Source organism: Talpa occidentalis, unplaced genomic scaffold, assembly GCF_014898055.3.
Source record: "Talpa occidentalis isolate TD23 unplaced genomic scaffold, MPIMG_talOcc4v2.1 talOcc4.9, whole genome shotgun sequence".
NCBI lineage: Eukaryota > Metazoa > Chordata > Mammalia > Eulipotyphla > Talpidae > Talpa > Talpa occidentalis.
This window is the reverse complement of record NW_023605305.1, coordinates 18,442,088-18,457,913: the sequence shown is the minus strand read 5'-3', so window position 1 is coordinate 18,457,913 and position 15,826 is coordinate 18,442,088.

Sequence of the window (15,826 nt, the reverse complement as noted above, 5' to 3'; positions counted from 1 at the left end):
AGCTCCACTTTTCTCCTCGGTAAACCTCCCCTCTGTGTGCGGCCTTCGGTCATCTTGTCTCTGAGGGTAGGGAGGGACCCCGAAATCATGCAGCCTGCTTTCAGGTTCGAGGCTGGACACCACCTCCACCCACCTCTGGCGGTTCTCCACCGCCCCTTTTGGCCTCTTTGGCAGAGGCGGCGAGCGGCGTGGATTAGCCGAGCTGTTGCTAGGGGGCGTGACTGGCGGTTGCTAGTCTGGAGGGACGTTGCTAAGCAACGCTGGGCGGGGCTCGCATCGCCGGAGGCGGAGTCTCCAGGAACCCGAAGGCTTCGGAGCTCCCCTCGGTTTTAGTGGATTGCGCCCCACGACGTTGGTCTCCCCGCGACTTTCTCCGGGTCTCAGCTGCCCCCGGGCTGGACGCAGTCTCGGGGGGCCTCTAGGTTGGCAGCCGGGGCGACCCGGAGATCCTGTGGGTTCCGGAGCCAGGAACCCTGGGCCTTTGTACACGTGTCTGTGAGCTTCCGCGGTGGGAGGGGAGGGGGTCGCCCTGGGGTTTCCATGGCAACCGTCCCGTGTCACCCCTTTGCTCCCAAAGGTTTGAGTGCTTGCTTGTAGAAATTTACATATATCTACATGTCATTAACATAGAGGCTGGGCCGGAACTTGTTTGGGCAACTCTCCCTGGACAGTTCCCGGAGCTGCTCCTCCCGCTGCTGGGCACGTGGGCTGCGCATGCGTGAGGTTCTGCTGATCGATAGTCCCAGCTCGGGGGTGGGTGGGTGAACTGTAATAGGGACCATTGGTTCCCTAGTGGGCTTGTTGGATCAGAGCATGACTCCTCCAGGTATCTCTGACCAAAGACACCTTCCCTTGGCTGTGTGGCCTTGGGTACATTTAGTTCCCCTCTCTATGGCTCGGTTACCTTCTCTGTGAATAGGGATAGTCACCCCTAATTCTTCAGGTTATGGGAGGGTTCAGTGAGATGCCACTTTACATATATTTATTGCTGCTTCTGGCTCACAGTTCACACTCAATGGACGCAGCCCTCCCCACTCCCCAGATCAGTTTCTCTCAAGAATTAACCAAAGCAAATTCACTTATTTTGCAGCATGACATGACAACTAAACACCAGCTATAACTTCAGGTCTTGGGGCACATGGATGGGAGGCACAGAGTCAGAACTGTGCCTGTTTTTCTTTGTTGGAGCTTGGAGGCCAGGTTGGTGAAGCATGGACCCTACCCCCAGGACACCCCCACTTCAGCCCCCGAGCACATCCTTTTATCCAGGTTTTTCTCAGGTCTTTTCAGAAACCTTGCGTTTCTGTCTCAGAGGCACTGGAACTTGAGGTGGCTGCAGCAGCACTGGCTGAGGCTGGGGCATGTAAAGACCAGAACTAAGAAGGAGGTGACCAAGAAATTACCCTCCAGGACTGAGATGCCTAGATGGAGCAGGGTCCAGCAGGAGGCTGAGGGCAGGAACTCCCTGGACAGCCACATTTCTGAACCTTTGCCAGAGAGGACTGGGAGACCCTGGTAGTACCCCCTTGTAGGCTTCAGTGTCTCCATCGTGGACAATTAGGGCTCCTCTGCTGTGACTTGGGGAGGGGGAGGCAAAATCAGCTCAGTATGTTCCCACTGCCGTGTAGCAGTGCCCGGGGGACTTGGGTGCCCTGTTGTCAGGGCTGTGTAATTAGAGGCTGACACGGAAACACCTTGGAGGTGGCAGGGATGGAGCACCAGGACTCCTCCTGAGAGTTCTTGCTCTTGTCCAGTTCCAAATAGCCTCTTCAAAAGCTGGAAAGCCCTTCCTGGGCCTCACTTCATCTTCCTGCTCTGGCAGAAGCACCTTCTCCTTGCCCTTCTCTCTCTAGGTGAGTCTGCAACTTTAACAATCTTCAGAGCATGGGCTGGAGGGGAGGCAGAGCAGGTACCCAAGGAAGAGAAGCAGTTCTACTCTGTGTTGGTATCTTAGTCTCAATTAGCTCCAGAGAATTAAAATAAATGAGGTTGGATTCTGTCCTGGGTAGAGGAAGGTTGTTGGTGACGGAGAAGGGAGTGTGGGAGCTAGATTCTGATTGGTTGGTTGACTTTCTGGAGAGGTAGGATTATGTGGGGGCCATACCCTGCAGTTGTCACTCTGACCGCTGTATGCAGGACTGCTGTCTTCCCGGGATGGCGGCTGGCCAACTCCTTCCTGCTAGCCACCTGTGCTCCACAGGTAAGGGTTCCGGGGACAGGCTGAGAGTCTGGCAGCGCCCGGCTGGCCTGCCTATGTCCTACTCTGGGGGCCAATTAAGTCTCCAGTCCTAGCCATGCCGATTAACAGTTAATAAGGCAGCAAACACCTGCAGCTATGGAGGCGAATTAAGAGCAACAGTCGGCATAATACACAACCCGATAAGTGAGCAATTAACAACCGGAGAAAGATTAATAGAAGCAATTACATCCTACTTGGAGCTCTGTAAATACGACTGTCAGTGGCTGGAGATTTAGTCCAGTCCCGCCTGGCCCCACCCAGGGCCACAGCCTCTGCCAGGAGGGAAGCCAGCCCAGTCAGGCTGTGGATTCAGGACCACCAAGCCATAGCCACACCACTGATGCAAATATGTGTAAATATACACATAGACATATACAGACATTCTCAGAGCAACGGTCTACAGAAGGGAGTCACACAGATACACAAATCCCCCACTATCATCCAATCTCACATTCACACAAATGGGTATACACAGCTACACATAGGTCTTGCCAGAAATACACAAACACATGGAAAAATATACACAATATTAAAGGCTCTCTTCCCTGTTTTATGTCACAGACTGCCAGGGCCACGTCGACACTCACACTGGACACATTTGGACATGTAGACACACAGCTACATCATCACAGCATCCCTTATGCTTATGGCATCGGCCTCATTTGGTGCCTACCTTGCAAAGGGTGGTCCATCGTGGGCGGGAGTCAGTGCAGCGTGTTGGATTGGAACTGGAGTGAGGGTGGGAAGGGACAGAATGTATGAACACATACGCTGCAAACTGCATGCATGTGCATCTAAGCATGTGTGTCCTTGCAAGAATGTATTTTACCGATTTGTGAGCATGTCCCTGTGTACAAACACATGTTTACATGCATCTGTGTGCCTTCTCACATGTCAGGCATGTACGCATTCACACATCATTATGTCTGCTGGGTATGGGTCCATGTACTTGTGTCCAGAGGACCTGTGATGCCACATGTGGGTTTCTGGTTCATGTGGGGTGCTGTGCCAGTGTTGGGGTTGTGTGTCTGTACTTCAGAGTGGCTTTATGTGTGTGCTCTCTCTGGTCCACTGCAGATGAAGGGAGTCTGTCTGGGATGCTTCTTGGAGAGCCTGGAAGTTCTGATGATGCCTGAAACTAGGGAACAGGGCTCCAGGACAGTGGCGGGCCCTCTAGGACTGACTTGGTGTCCCCCAAAGGGTCTTCCCTCTAATAGAACTCAGGCTTGCCCAGGCCTCACCCAGGTAGGAGAGAAACAGCAGTTTCTTAAGAAATGGACCTGGAGGTTAATTTCTCCTGTTGGAAAGCTAGCCAGGAATTTGCTGAGAAAGGGCACCTTCCTCTCAAGACTGCAACTCCAGTTTCCCCTGGACCTGAGCCCTCCTGCTTCTGCCTCCAACGCTGAAATTCCCATGGAAACACCCAGACTCAAGACCTACGCATGTAGCCACAGTCTGAGGAATTCCCGTCTTGCAGAGAAACCCCAGGCCACAAGGATACAATCACGCAGACACACAAACATAGACGGTTATGAATATAGACATTATAATCCTACTCATAGTCACACCCAGACCTAGCTGCCCACATATGGCCCCACCACACACACAAAATCATGTATATACCATTTCTTGTGCACATCCCTGCACTCCCACAGGCCCACACACCCATCACCAAGAAGTGCCAAGCCTGAGGGTCCAGAGTGGAGCCTTGCGACAGGTCCCCTCACCTCCCCCAACACTAGTTGGACCAGATGGCGGAGGCCTTCAGGCCCCAGGAGAGCTCTCCATCACCGCTAACCCGCCAGCTGACAAGCGGGAGCAGTGAGGCCAGGCTTTGTCAGAGGGCGCAAGGGTGTAAATAAGGAGGCAATGAGGCTCACCAATGTCCCTCCACCCTGGACTGAGATGAAACCTGCCCCAGGCCCTCCATTTGTCGGGCAGAGAGGAGGTTCTGAGCAGACACACACAGACAGATTCACAGGGTACACCCACAGACACTCAGACTTCTGAAGGACCGAGACATGGGTGGGCCCAGGTGCCCTCTCCACAGGCATGACCCACTGACCCAAGCCAGGACTCGCCTTGCAGAGAGGGCCTGGTCAGACCCCCCACCCACCTCCACCTCCCACCATCTCATGAAAACAGACAACAGCCATGAGGTTCAGGGAAACAGATCTGAGGGACCCACAAAACCAATGCATCTGGCTGTCAGTCTGTCCCTCTATCAATCAGTCAATCCAGGCTCTGTTTGCCTTCTCTTTATTCCATCTTTGTTTTTCATTCATTTGTTTGTTTCCTCATTCATATAACCAATGAGGACATTAACCAAAGCAGTATATTCAGGCTAGTGACCTGGCTGCCCTCCTGGCATCTGGGCATTCTGACCTGGGAGTATAGTAGCTGGAGAGGGAGAAAAGAGAGTCTGGGCTCTGAGGGAGCTGGGAGGGGGTGAAGGGGTTTTCCCATCCCTTCCTTCTTCCTCTATCTTTCAAAGTGAAAGAAAAGGTGCTTCTGCAGCTGGAAGGAAAAAAGCCAAATCCCAGGATAATAGATAATAATAGCTAACACTTACATGCGCTTACTCTGTGCCAGGCACTGTTCTAAGTGCTTTACATGAATTAACTCAGTTCATCCTTGTAACAACTCTGTGAGGCAGGTGCTATTATTAACCCCACTTAGGAGCTCAGGGAGGTTAAGTGACTTGCCCAGGGTCAAACAGCTTGTCAGAGCCACCCCAATGTTTAAAGAGCCTCGGGCAAGAATATAAAAGGAGGTCCCTAGCTTTCCACCCATCTCCCTTCTACTAGATCCCTGGGCTCCATCTGGCAGCATGAGGGACCTTGTCTGCAAGCCCGTAGATGCCTCAACACTTGAGGCCCTGCTTGGTCCACACTCCTGGCAAATGGCCACCCTTCTGCCACCCTTTGGGCTAGAGGAGAAAGGATGTGGGGAAGAGGCCACTCAGGCCCTGGCAGCTGGTTTAGGGCTGTTGGGACAGGGAATTCTGGGACCCGGGGTTCGGATATGATCTAGAAGGAGATTGGAAATCTAGGTGGGCACAACCCTGTGGGTCCATGAACCTTCAAATTCTTCATTCCTTGCAGAAGAGGGTCAAAGTGGGGTTGTTTCAAGTGGGGACCCAGGGCAGGGGACATCCAGGAGAGGACCAGTGGGGGCTAAAGGAGTCACGTGGCTGACAGGAGGGACTGAGTTTTACTTCATCCCTGTCCCGCTCACTCCCCCACTCTGCTCTTACTTGATTTAGGCCATCCCTATAAATGGAAGTGCTCTATGTCCAGGTCATTTTGAGTGTGGGGATAGGGGGAGGAGGGGCTCTCAAGATGACTTGATTCTCAATCTTGTCACCCCTCCCACCCCATTCCTATTACATTCCCACCCCTTCTGCACCAGGGATTAAGGAAAGTGGAGGTTCCTGGTATTGGATGGGGACTGGCAATGTCAATACATGCGGTCCCCTGACTCTGTTTTCCCAGGCTTCAGGATTCCAGCTTTGTCTCCAGAGGCTTTTTCACACAATTACCAGGCCGGGAATTTCATCTCTGGTGCCAGCCAGGCCCTTGTTATGCAAATGTAGGCAAATGAGATGCAAACGAACAGTCCCAGATTAACAGAGAAATCCCCAGCAGCTGGAGGAGTCACCATAAAGTCAGCTCACTCAAGCTTCCCCTCAGCCCCCCTCTGCCAGTCTGTCCACCTGGGTCTGTCTAATCCCTCTCTGTCCTGCCACCAGTTTTCTGCCTCCCTCAGGAGTTATCTGCTCAGCTAAGGGAGGGTCTGGACAAGTGGGGGTGACATCGAGACCCTCTAACATCCTTTCAGCTTGAGATCTCTGCCCTGCCTCACTTTTAAGAGATTCAGGCAAGTGTGGGGGTGATGAGTGGATCTGGGAGAAGGGGAACCTCTGTTTTACCCCTGTAGAAGAGGAATTTCACACACAGGCACAGAACTGAGGGTGAGATTAGCCCCTGAGATGTGTACCCATATGCTCATTAAGACACAAACCTCGCACACAGAACCATACAAATCTGCCCAAGTCCCCCACCCCTTCTTCCCCTGATGCACCATAAATTAAACCATACACACCACAGGCTTCAGAGGGAGGGCAGGCCGTGTCCCTGTTCCTGGGGCCTGGAGTGGAGGGTGGAGGATACTGTGGTAGAAGGACTCTGTGTACACACACAGGGAGTGGAAGATCCTGCCCAGGACAGGACCCTGGGGAAGGAGGCTGAGCGCAAAGAAGCCTTGGCATGGGCAGTGCCCCTGGAATGCCCCCCCCGCCCCACCCAGGGAGACTGAGGCTGGTGTCTATGCCCTCGGACATGGGGGGAGGGCTGGTAAGGGGGGTCAGTGAATGGGGGTGGGGGAGCCTGGCCCACTGGCTGGCCCATGCAGCCTGGGTCCAACTTCTAAAAATAAGAGTCGAGAATCTCAGCCCCTGGTTGGTTCTGCGGGAGCCTGTTGCCTTGGCAACCCCTTCTCAGAGGCCTCCCTCCTGGCTGCCCCATTTGGCTGCCGGTCCCTGTGCCAGTCCCCTCTGCTGGCCCCTCTGTCCTGTCTGCCTGGGGAGGGGGAGGGGGTGTGGGACTGGGGGTGGAGCCATCAGAGCACCTTGGGGCCTCTGCTGAGCACAATGGCCTGAGTGTGAGACCTGCCTGGACTGACGGTGTCAGGGACTGTCTGTGGGTGTGTGACTGTGTGTGCAACAGGCCTGTGTCTGACAGCCTGCATCAGGCTGTTCTGTGTACGTCTCTGCCTGTGACTCGACTCAATCCCATGGGTGCTGTGCTCCTCCCTGTGGGTCCAGGCCCGTGTCATGACAGTGTGTCTGTGTCATCAGAGATGACTTAATTGCGGTCTTTCTGTCTCCTCCCTCCCAACGGCCTACCCAGGCTATAATCTGGGAGTACAGAGGCAGGGGGCTGCCCAGTAGCCAGAAGTCAGTTGTGGTGATGGCGCCAGGATCAGCTTCTTCCTGGGTCTGCAACCAAATATTCGATAAGCTCCAAATCTGCCCCTTTGGAGGAAATGGGTTTGAAAACCACTCCCAAAACTGAGCAGACTAAACCTGAGTGGTGTACGTGCACATGTGTGTGTGCCCACGTGTGCTCTAGTCACCGTGAGAGCAGAGCTCCCCTGCTCCGCCCGGCCTCCCCCTCCACTTAATCACCAAGTCCTGTCAAATCTCCTGGTAATCACTTCTCTAGCCAACCCCTCCTCTTTCCCTCTCAGCCTCACTGCCCAGCCCAAGCCAACTCTCTCTCTCACCCTCAGGATGCAAGGGCCTCCTACTGGCTCTGCTGGTCTCTGGGTTCCACATCTTGCCTCTCTGTGTCTCCCACATCCCATCCCTGCTCCATTTGAGGCCTCTGTTGTCCTCCTGAAACACAGCCTGGATCCTGTTGCGCCCCTGCCTAGGGCCAACCACACTTACTTTGTCCTCAGGGCAAAGTGCCAGCCTGGTCTTCCAAGTCCCTTCTGGACTTTGTTCACTGGCCTGGGTTTACCAGCTGCCCCAGCCACACCAACTGCTAAGAGTTTCCAGAAGAGATTAGGACCCCTCTTGTCTTTGTGCCTTCACACATATTGTTTCCTAGGCTAGAACCAATCCTCCGTCCGTTGGATTAAATTTACTGGATTCAGCACAACCATCAATTCCACCAGGAAGCCTTCCCAGCCTGGGTTGGGAACCTGTGTTCTCACGACACCCTCAGCTGCCCCCACCCACACACATATTGGGTATATATATTTTTAAAGATTGATTTATTTATGTATAAGAACTGGAGTATAGGCCAGAGGTGCAGGGGGTGAGAGGATTCACGAGAACAGAGTAGGGAACAGAACAGGCAGACTGACCAAAATACACTGCTGAGGGGAGCAGCAGGCGAGGCAGGAGAGGTCTGCTGTGCCACCTGGTAATCTCCCTGGCCAGGGATCGAACTCATGCTGCAGAGGCTGCAGACAGCTTCGTAGGCTGCCACCAGGGAGACCCCATATTGGGTATATTTTTAATGACATTTTCCCCCAAAACTTGTGGACTATTTAGAAAAAAAATGGAAAATAGTAATTGAAAAAAAAAAATCACCTAATCCCCTGTTTATTTCCTTTCTGACTTTTTTTAAACTTTATTTTTTATTTATTTATGCATACAAGAACTGGGGTGTAGGCCAGTGGTGTGGGGGGTGTGTGAGAGGATTCACCAGAGACAGAGTAGGGAGCAGAACGGGCAGATATACTGAAATACACTGCTGAGAGGAGCAGCGGGTGAAACAGGAGAGGTCCGCCATATGGGTTATCTCCCTGGCCAGGGATTAAACTCAGACCATTGCGGTGACTGCCTGGTAGCGCTGAGTCTTAACCCCACCAGGGAGTCCCCTTTCTGACTTTTATTTATTTATTTATTTTTTAAAAAAGGATTTATTTATTTATTTATACAAGAACTGGGGTGTAGGCCAGATGCAAGGGAGGGTGAGAGAATTCACCAGAGACAGAGCGGGGAACAGAGCAGGCAGACTGATGAAATACACTGCTGAGGGGAGCAGCGGGCAAGACAGGAGAGGTCTGCCACGCCATGTGGGACCCTCGCTGGCTGACCGGGATCGAACTGGTGCTGCAGAGGCTGCGGACAGCTTCACGGCATGGCGCTCAACCGCTGGCGCTACCAGGGGAGGCCCCTGACTTTTCTTTAAATGAATTGATTATTTTCTTTATAAAATTAAGACTATCCAGTATATATAATTTTGTTTCCCTGGTCATTAGGTAATGAGTATTAGCCCAGGTTATTAAACATTCTTCAAGAACATGACTTTCAATGGTTATATAATATTCTTATGTGTGGGTATATCATTTTTTATTTAACCAACCCTCTATTGCCAGACATTTGTGTTGGTCGTGATTTTTCACAGTTAAACAGCAGCAATAAAGCATCCCATGCATGGTTCTTTTTCAACATCTTTGTTTATTTCTTTAAGTGAGTTTCTCAAAGTATAGGTTAATAGGACCAACATATCTGTCGACTTTTAAAGTTCTTGGCATGTGACCGATGGCCTTCCATAAAAATTGTTCAAATTTACTCTTCCATCAGTGGAATCTGAGAGCACTCCCAGATTTCAATTCTCACCAACACTGGTGCTGTTTTAAAAAAGAAGAAAAAACCTGTATTAATTTCAGTAGGTAAAACTGCATTGTATTGTTGTTTTAATTTGCATGTCTTTGATTACTGGTGAGGATAAACCTTTGTGTCTCCTCTTTTGTGTTATACACAGATCACACTGAGCTATAATTATATTTTTACATCCCTCGCCAACCTCAGCTCTTGAGGACAGAGCCTGTTGGGATCCAATTCTCTATATCAAGAGCAGGGACAGAGCATGTGCTCCGAGTGTGGCTGGATGGAGCTGACATTCTGTCTTCCATCCCAGCTTTTACCTTGGGCAGCCCCAGAGTCAGGCTTAGCTCAGAGACTTGAACTGAAGCAAATCGCTTTGCCCTTCCGGGCCTCAGTTTCCTCGTGTGTTAAGCGTGCCTGAGTGGGGATTAAATGTGAAGTCATGTGAAGAGCTGTGGGCAGTAGCTGTTGTTTGAGGGCGGATCGGATCACCCTTCAGGAAGTTGGTTTGATGAGGGAGGAAGAAATGTTCAGGAAGAGTCAACGCCACCCCAAACCCCACCACGTTCCTGAGATGAAAAGTACTTGGGCACCTCCTTGGTAGAGAGGAGGAACAGAGAGCTGGATCTCAGAGCCAGGGATCTGAGTAGGACTGGGAAGGACCATGGCAGTGCAGAGGGCTAGCTCAAGTCTAGCTGAGATGGGGTGTTGTGTCCTTGTTTAGATCTGAGGGGGAAGTGCTGACTCTTCACACCTGTCAGGGTTGTGTATTGGGTGCTGTTACCCAGATCGCTGAACAGAGAGGGAGAGCACCCGGCTCTGGCAGCGCAGCATTTCCTCCCAAGAGCGGCCCGCGGCCACAGGAAGCATGTTGGAGACAAACCCTGGCGGGCCCCTAACCCACTCTGGCTCAGGACATGTTCCAAGACAGATATGCACAATTTCTCTGCACATTACCAGCCTAATGATACTGTCATTTGGAGTCTGGAAATGAGGAGAAATCGGCTTTTTCTCGGTAATTAACGTGAGTGATAGGCCTTGAGGATGGAGTGGCAGCCCCCCAATTGAGAACCAAACTCCCAGGAAAGTCAGCTAGGTCATCCCCCAGCCTCCAGGAAGGTCTGTGCTCCATCCTTGGCTTCTGCTTGGCGTCTCTTTGATGGGCCGAGTGTCCCGCCCACCCTTCCCCATTGGCCATCCCTTTAAGGATCACTTAAGGTGCTGAGCTCTGATGCTCAGGGCGTTCCTTCTTGAGTCTGCCCACAGTCCTTCATGCTGCAGTGCAGGTTACTGTGCCGTTGCTCTCATGAAAGCTGCCTTTCATTTTTTGAGTATCTTGAGCTAAGTAGGGGCTTTCTTCATTTCACTTGTTGAAAGCAGAAGTGATAACACCTGGGGCGCACTGGCTTCACGTGAAGGACTCCTAACTTCGTGAGGGTGTTCTGGAAGCAATCTGGAAGAATGGGGGCAGGGCTTGACTCCAGTGCACAGAGGGCTGATAGCTGGCCCAGTTTTCCTTTCTAGGTGGGGCATCTGGCCTCAGTTTCCCCAGTATCCTCAGTGGACACTGTTTTTTTTCATCCCGTCTCTGTATCTTCTAGCCCATCCCACTACTCACTCAGTGATGGAAGAAGGGTACTCAGATGCCTTCCTCCAGGGCTTGCCATGAGTGGCTCTGAGTCCAGCAGGACAGACAGACACTGATACCAACAACTTCCTGCACAGTGAACAATCTCACAAGAGGAGGCTCCCAAGGAACCCAGAGGCAAGACTTTGGAGTAATCTGAAATGCATTTTGGTAACTAAGGGGGCGCATTGGGAGAGCAATCCCGGCAGAGGGACCAGCATAGGCAAAAGCTGGGAGGCAAGAAAGAGCCCACTGGCACCACAGGAAATGGGTCTAATTCCCCAGGCACAAAGAAGCTATGGAAGCAGGAGAGGGGGAAAGTTGGCAGGTATGGAGGGGTCAGGGGGTAAAAGACAATGAATGGAAAGGCAAGGAGTTTGAACTTTATCCTGAGAGCACTGGGGAGTCATTGAAGGTCTGACAAAAGGAGGAATGGGGCTGGATTTGCTCCTTAGGATGATGATTTAGGGGAAATATGGACCAGGGATGGGAGGCAGGGCTGACAGCTATGGTTTCTGAGGGAGGTGGGTTCCAGAGATGGTAAGATGGGAGACCAGATGGGGCCCCAAGGCTGCTGTAGTGGGATGGGTGTTTGCTGGTGAGCAAGGTCAGGAGTCCATCTCTTCCTCCCAGCCAGAGCCCTAGAGGTTCCTGGGTCTCCAGGAGGATGTTTATAATCCCTGGAATTCCCAGCCTGACCCTACCTACCTCTGAGGCCTCAGCTTCCCCTACAGTCCAGGTCCCACGCTCTTAACTGGTTTCTCCATTAGTCCTGCACACACATGACCCATTCTGACAGCCATGACTTTGTTCACATTAATGACTGTACCCCTCCATGGCTCTCCTCCTCCCTGGCTCCTCCCAGCTGTCCCCACCTCTTCCTTGAGACCAGCCCTGCCTGCCTCTGCTCCCCTCTGTCCTGGATTTCCTCCTTCCTTCCCTTTCCTCTCTACCTTTCACTTAGCAAAGGTCCAGGCTGACCTTGTCATCAGCATAAACAGTTGCTTAAAGATCCTTAAAGGAAAAGTACAGACTTGGGGGCCCTGGGTCACGGCGCAGAGCTGGCTCCAGTCCTCAGGGGCTCTGAGAGAGCCCGGCAGGGTGAGCAGTCTCATCTGTAGCTATCTTGCCTCCTCGGCCAATGGAGATGTCGTTATTGCTCCAAATTAGGCACCAATTTGCCCGTGTAATTGTTTGCTAATTGGCATGAAATCCTAATGTAATTAGTTGGGCCCCTTATCGGGGAGCCTGGGGAGCCGGAGGCGGTGGGGGGCCAATGGAGCAGGGAGGGTCTAGGAGACTGGGGAAATGTGTCTGAAAGAGGAGGCCTTGAGCTGCCATCAGGGCTGAGACAAGGAGTTGTGGAAATCTCAGAAGCTCACATTTGAAAGGGCTTTTGGAGAGGCTGGCACTTGCCTGCTCTCCTACAGATGGGGAAACTGAGGACATACAGGGACAGCACCTCCTGCTGCTGAGGACATACCGGGACAGCTGGTGGCAGCTGAGGCCAGATATCCAGGTCACCTGTCTACACTGACCAGAGCTGCTGTCTGACTGTGGGTCAGGATGGCACAGTCATGGCTGCCTGGCCTCTGTCTCCAAATCAAGGCAACCCTCTGGGGCAGTCAGGCAAGCGGGTGAGGCTGTGGGTACCAGATCAACTTTTGAGTAGGAAATGCAGTTGGTAAAGGGTCTAGGAAGGATGTCAAGTGGTTAAAGTTGAAGGAGCCACAGGGATGGACAAGAGGCTTTCAACCTCTCCCTGGGAATGACTTGGGCGTTGAGAAGGAAGATGCGGAGACTAGAACAAGGGGCTTTCCTTACCTACAGCAGATTCCCCAACGCCCACCCCAGGCTTTTTTGCCTCTCTCACATCTCTGACTAGGCTCTAGCTAAGATGCTGGAACCAGCTTATACTAACCTGGGAGAGTCGATGGTTAAATTTTTAGGAATTTTGCCAGCCAGCTGACTTCACATTGCTAGTTTAAACCAGCCATCATGGGAGGGTTTACACATGGAAATTGGCAAATGCTGCAAATCAAGCTATGCCTCCCTGCTCCCTGCCCAGAGCCTGTTGTTGAAGGTTCCCAGCACACCACTTACACCACCTGAAATGTGACGAAAGAGCCCCAGACATTCTGATCACATTTGGCTGGAAAGTTCTGCTTAGATGTTGTCCCTCCAAATCCCAACACAAGGGGAAACTGAGGCCCAGAGTCATCTAGGAAGTCTGTGGTCCTCTAGACTCAGTTCCAGGAGTGATAACAGCTGAAGGCTGCAGGGTTGCTTGAGGATTCAGCCTCAGGCTCGAGGAAGGAAGCACGGTGGACACATTGGCTCTGATGACCAGGAGGGAGTAGAGCAGACCTAGGGCACCATAGGAGGTCGTGTGTAAAGGGGCTCCTGTCAACAGCCTAGCAGTTCCCGGTCTGCCCGGGCAGCAGGATAATTTGGCAGGTGAGGGGAGGCTGTGTGCAGGCAGGATGGGGAGGAGGAGGAGCACTACCAGGACCATTCTGGGGGTGTCATTTTAGTCACAAAGTCCCCACTCTCCTTCTGCAGCAGCTAGTCTCCCTGAAATTGACTTTCACAACTCAAGTTGCTCCCCATTCTGCTCCCTGCAGTCTACCCCTAATCTCTCCTACTGCATCAGTTCCCAGAGTTCTATTCTCTCTAATCCCTATCTTTACCCAGATCTATCCTGTTTCCTGGTCACTGTCCCTGGATGTCCCGAAGGCACCTCAATGCAGCACGTCCAAAATAGAAATCATCGACTCCTCACACGTCTTTCCCGTCTGAGTAAATGGCATGCTCCCCCTCAGGGCCTTTGCACTACCATTTTCCCCTATTTGGACAGCTCCTCCTCTAAAGATCCCTCTCCTCCTCCGTGTCTCTGCTCAGATGTCACCTTCTGGAAGGTACTTTTCCTGTTCACCTTTCAAAACTAGCTCCCGGGCTCCTCTATCCCTCTTGCCTCCTTACCCAACACAACTATCCTTCTTCGGACATACCAACACTTAACATTCCACGTATTTATGTGTCTGTATCTGCCTGGAAGGATAATTCACACCAGCACAGCAGTTATGTAGTCAGGCTCTACAAGTTCCTTGAAGTCCTGGATTGTATCTATTTCACTCGTTCAGGGCCGGACACTTTTAGTAAGTGCTCAGTGAATATGATGAATGAATAACAAATGAGCCTTTATCCAGCCCCTTCTCTAGCCCTGACTCCTCAGCTCCACCTTCCTGTTGCTCCTTGTTCCTTAAACATGATTGTCAGTCTTTCCTATCCAAAATCCTTCCAACATTTCTGTTGCTTTTAGAAAAAAATCTACCTTTGGTTTAGCTTACAAGCCTCTTAGTGATGTATTTCCAGCCTAACCTCTGGCTTCACACATTCTCCTCCAAACACACACATGCACGGATGCACGCACACACACTCAAGCACGCACGTGCACAGACACAGCACAGGGCATACACGGAGCCTGGACACACTCTTTCTGCCTCTGTATAATGATGTGCCCTCGGCCCTTAGGTGGTCCTCTGCATTCTCTGACTCATTTCTTTCTTTTCTTCATTCAGTCCGTAAGTGTTTTGAAAGCAGCCCCTGATGCCAGGCCCCTTGCTGAAGCTTCCTGGGAGGAGTCAGTTCTTGTCCTTTCTTGAAAAATGCACTCAGTTTGGCAGGGAAAGGGGAGTTGAAACCATCATCCTATCCCTGTTCCTCTTGTATTGTCCTTTGACCATCTGATAGCATCTTTCTGTGCCACTCAGGCCGCTGGGAGACCCCCATAAGGAGGCAACCCCTGGCCCAGGCTGGCACCTGACAGAGTAGAGGGGACAGGGAGGGTCTCAAGCCGCCCCTATTTGCTGGGACTTCTGAACTGCAACCCTCTCCACCCCACAGGGGCCCAAACCCTGGGAGGAAAGAAATTGTTCCAGTGAGTATGCCATGTGCATAAAAGCTTGCCTGTGTCTCTGGATTCACATGTGTGCGCATTCCTGTGTGTGCACAGCGGCCTGCCCTGAGCTTGGTGTCAGGGTTTGTTCCAGGCTCCTGGTGCAGGTGTGCTTGGGAATGGGGGTCTGAATTAGGGCTTGTGTGAGCATGTGCCTGTTATGCTCCCCGGGGGCTCCAGTGGTCCTTCCTCTGCTCCATTTTAAGTCTCAGGTGCAGCCAAAGGACAGCAAAGATCTCAGAGTGGACAGGCCCATTGTCTAAGAGGGATAGGCTGCCCTCATGTCCTCAGTAGAGCAGGAGCGTGAAAGTGGAGCCTCTCCTCTGGCAAAGGGCCCATCCTCTCTGGCCATTGCCTCCCCAGGGCCCATTGAGGGCCCACTGAGGGCCTGTGGGCAGGTCAGGTGAGCGGGGCCTCTGGCTCTGGGGGAGATTCCTGGGGCCTGGCAGCTGACTTGCTTGCCCCGCAAAGCCTACCTGGCCAGGGGCCCTGTGGGGCCCAGAGGGGGCCAGGGGCTGCGCCAGCACATCGCACCATGGAGCAGCTGGGTGCTGGCCTGCTCCTCCAGCCCCCACCCCACCCCAGCGCTTTGTGCCCCCTCCACACGGTTGGGCACACCCATTCTGACAGCTGCACATGGGCACAGACACGCCAACACTCACAGGTGCAAACACTTGAGGAGACACAAGGACAGACCTCAAGCACACAAACACAAGGACACACTCATAGGCGCATGCGGGCACTGGGGCGCGGACACACAAGACACAGACTCGTTCTTACAAACATCCACCCACACAGACTCGCAGATGCAGATGCTCGCCTACGTGTGCATGCAGACACACAGACACACCCTCTGCTGCCCCGACGGCCACTAGT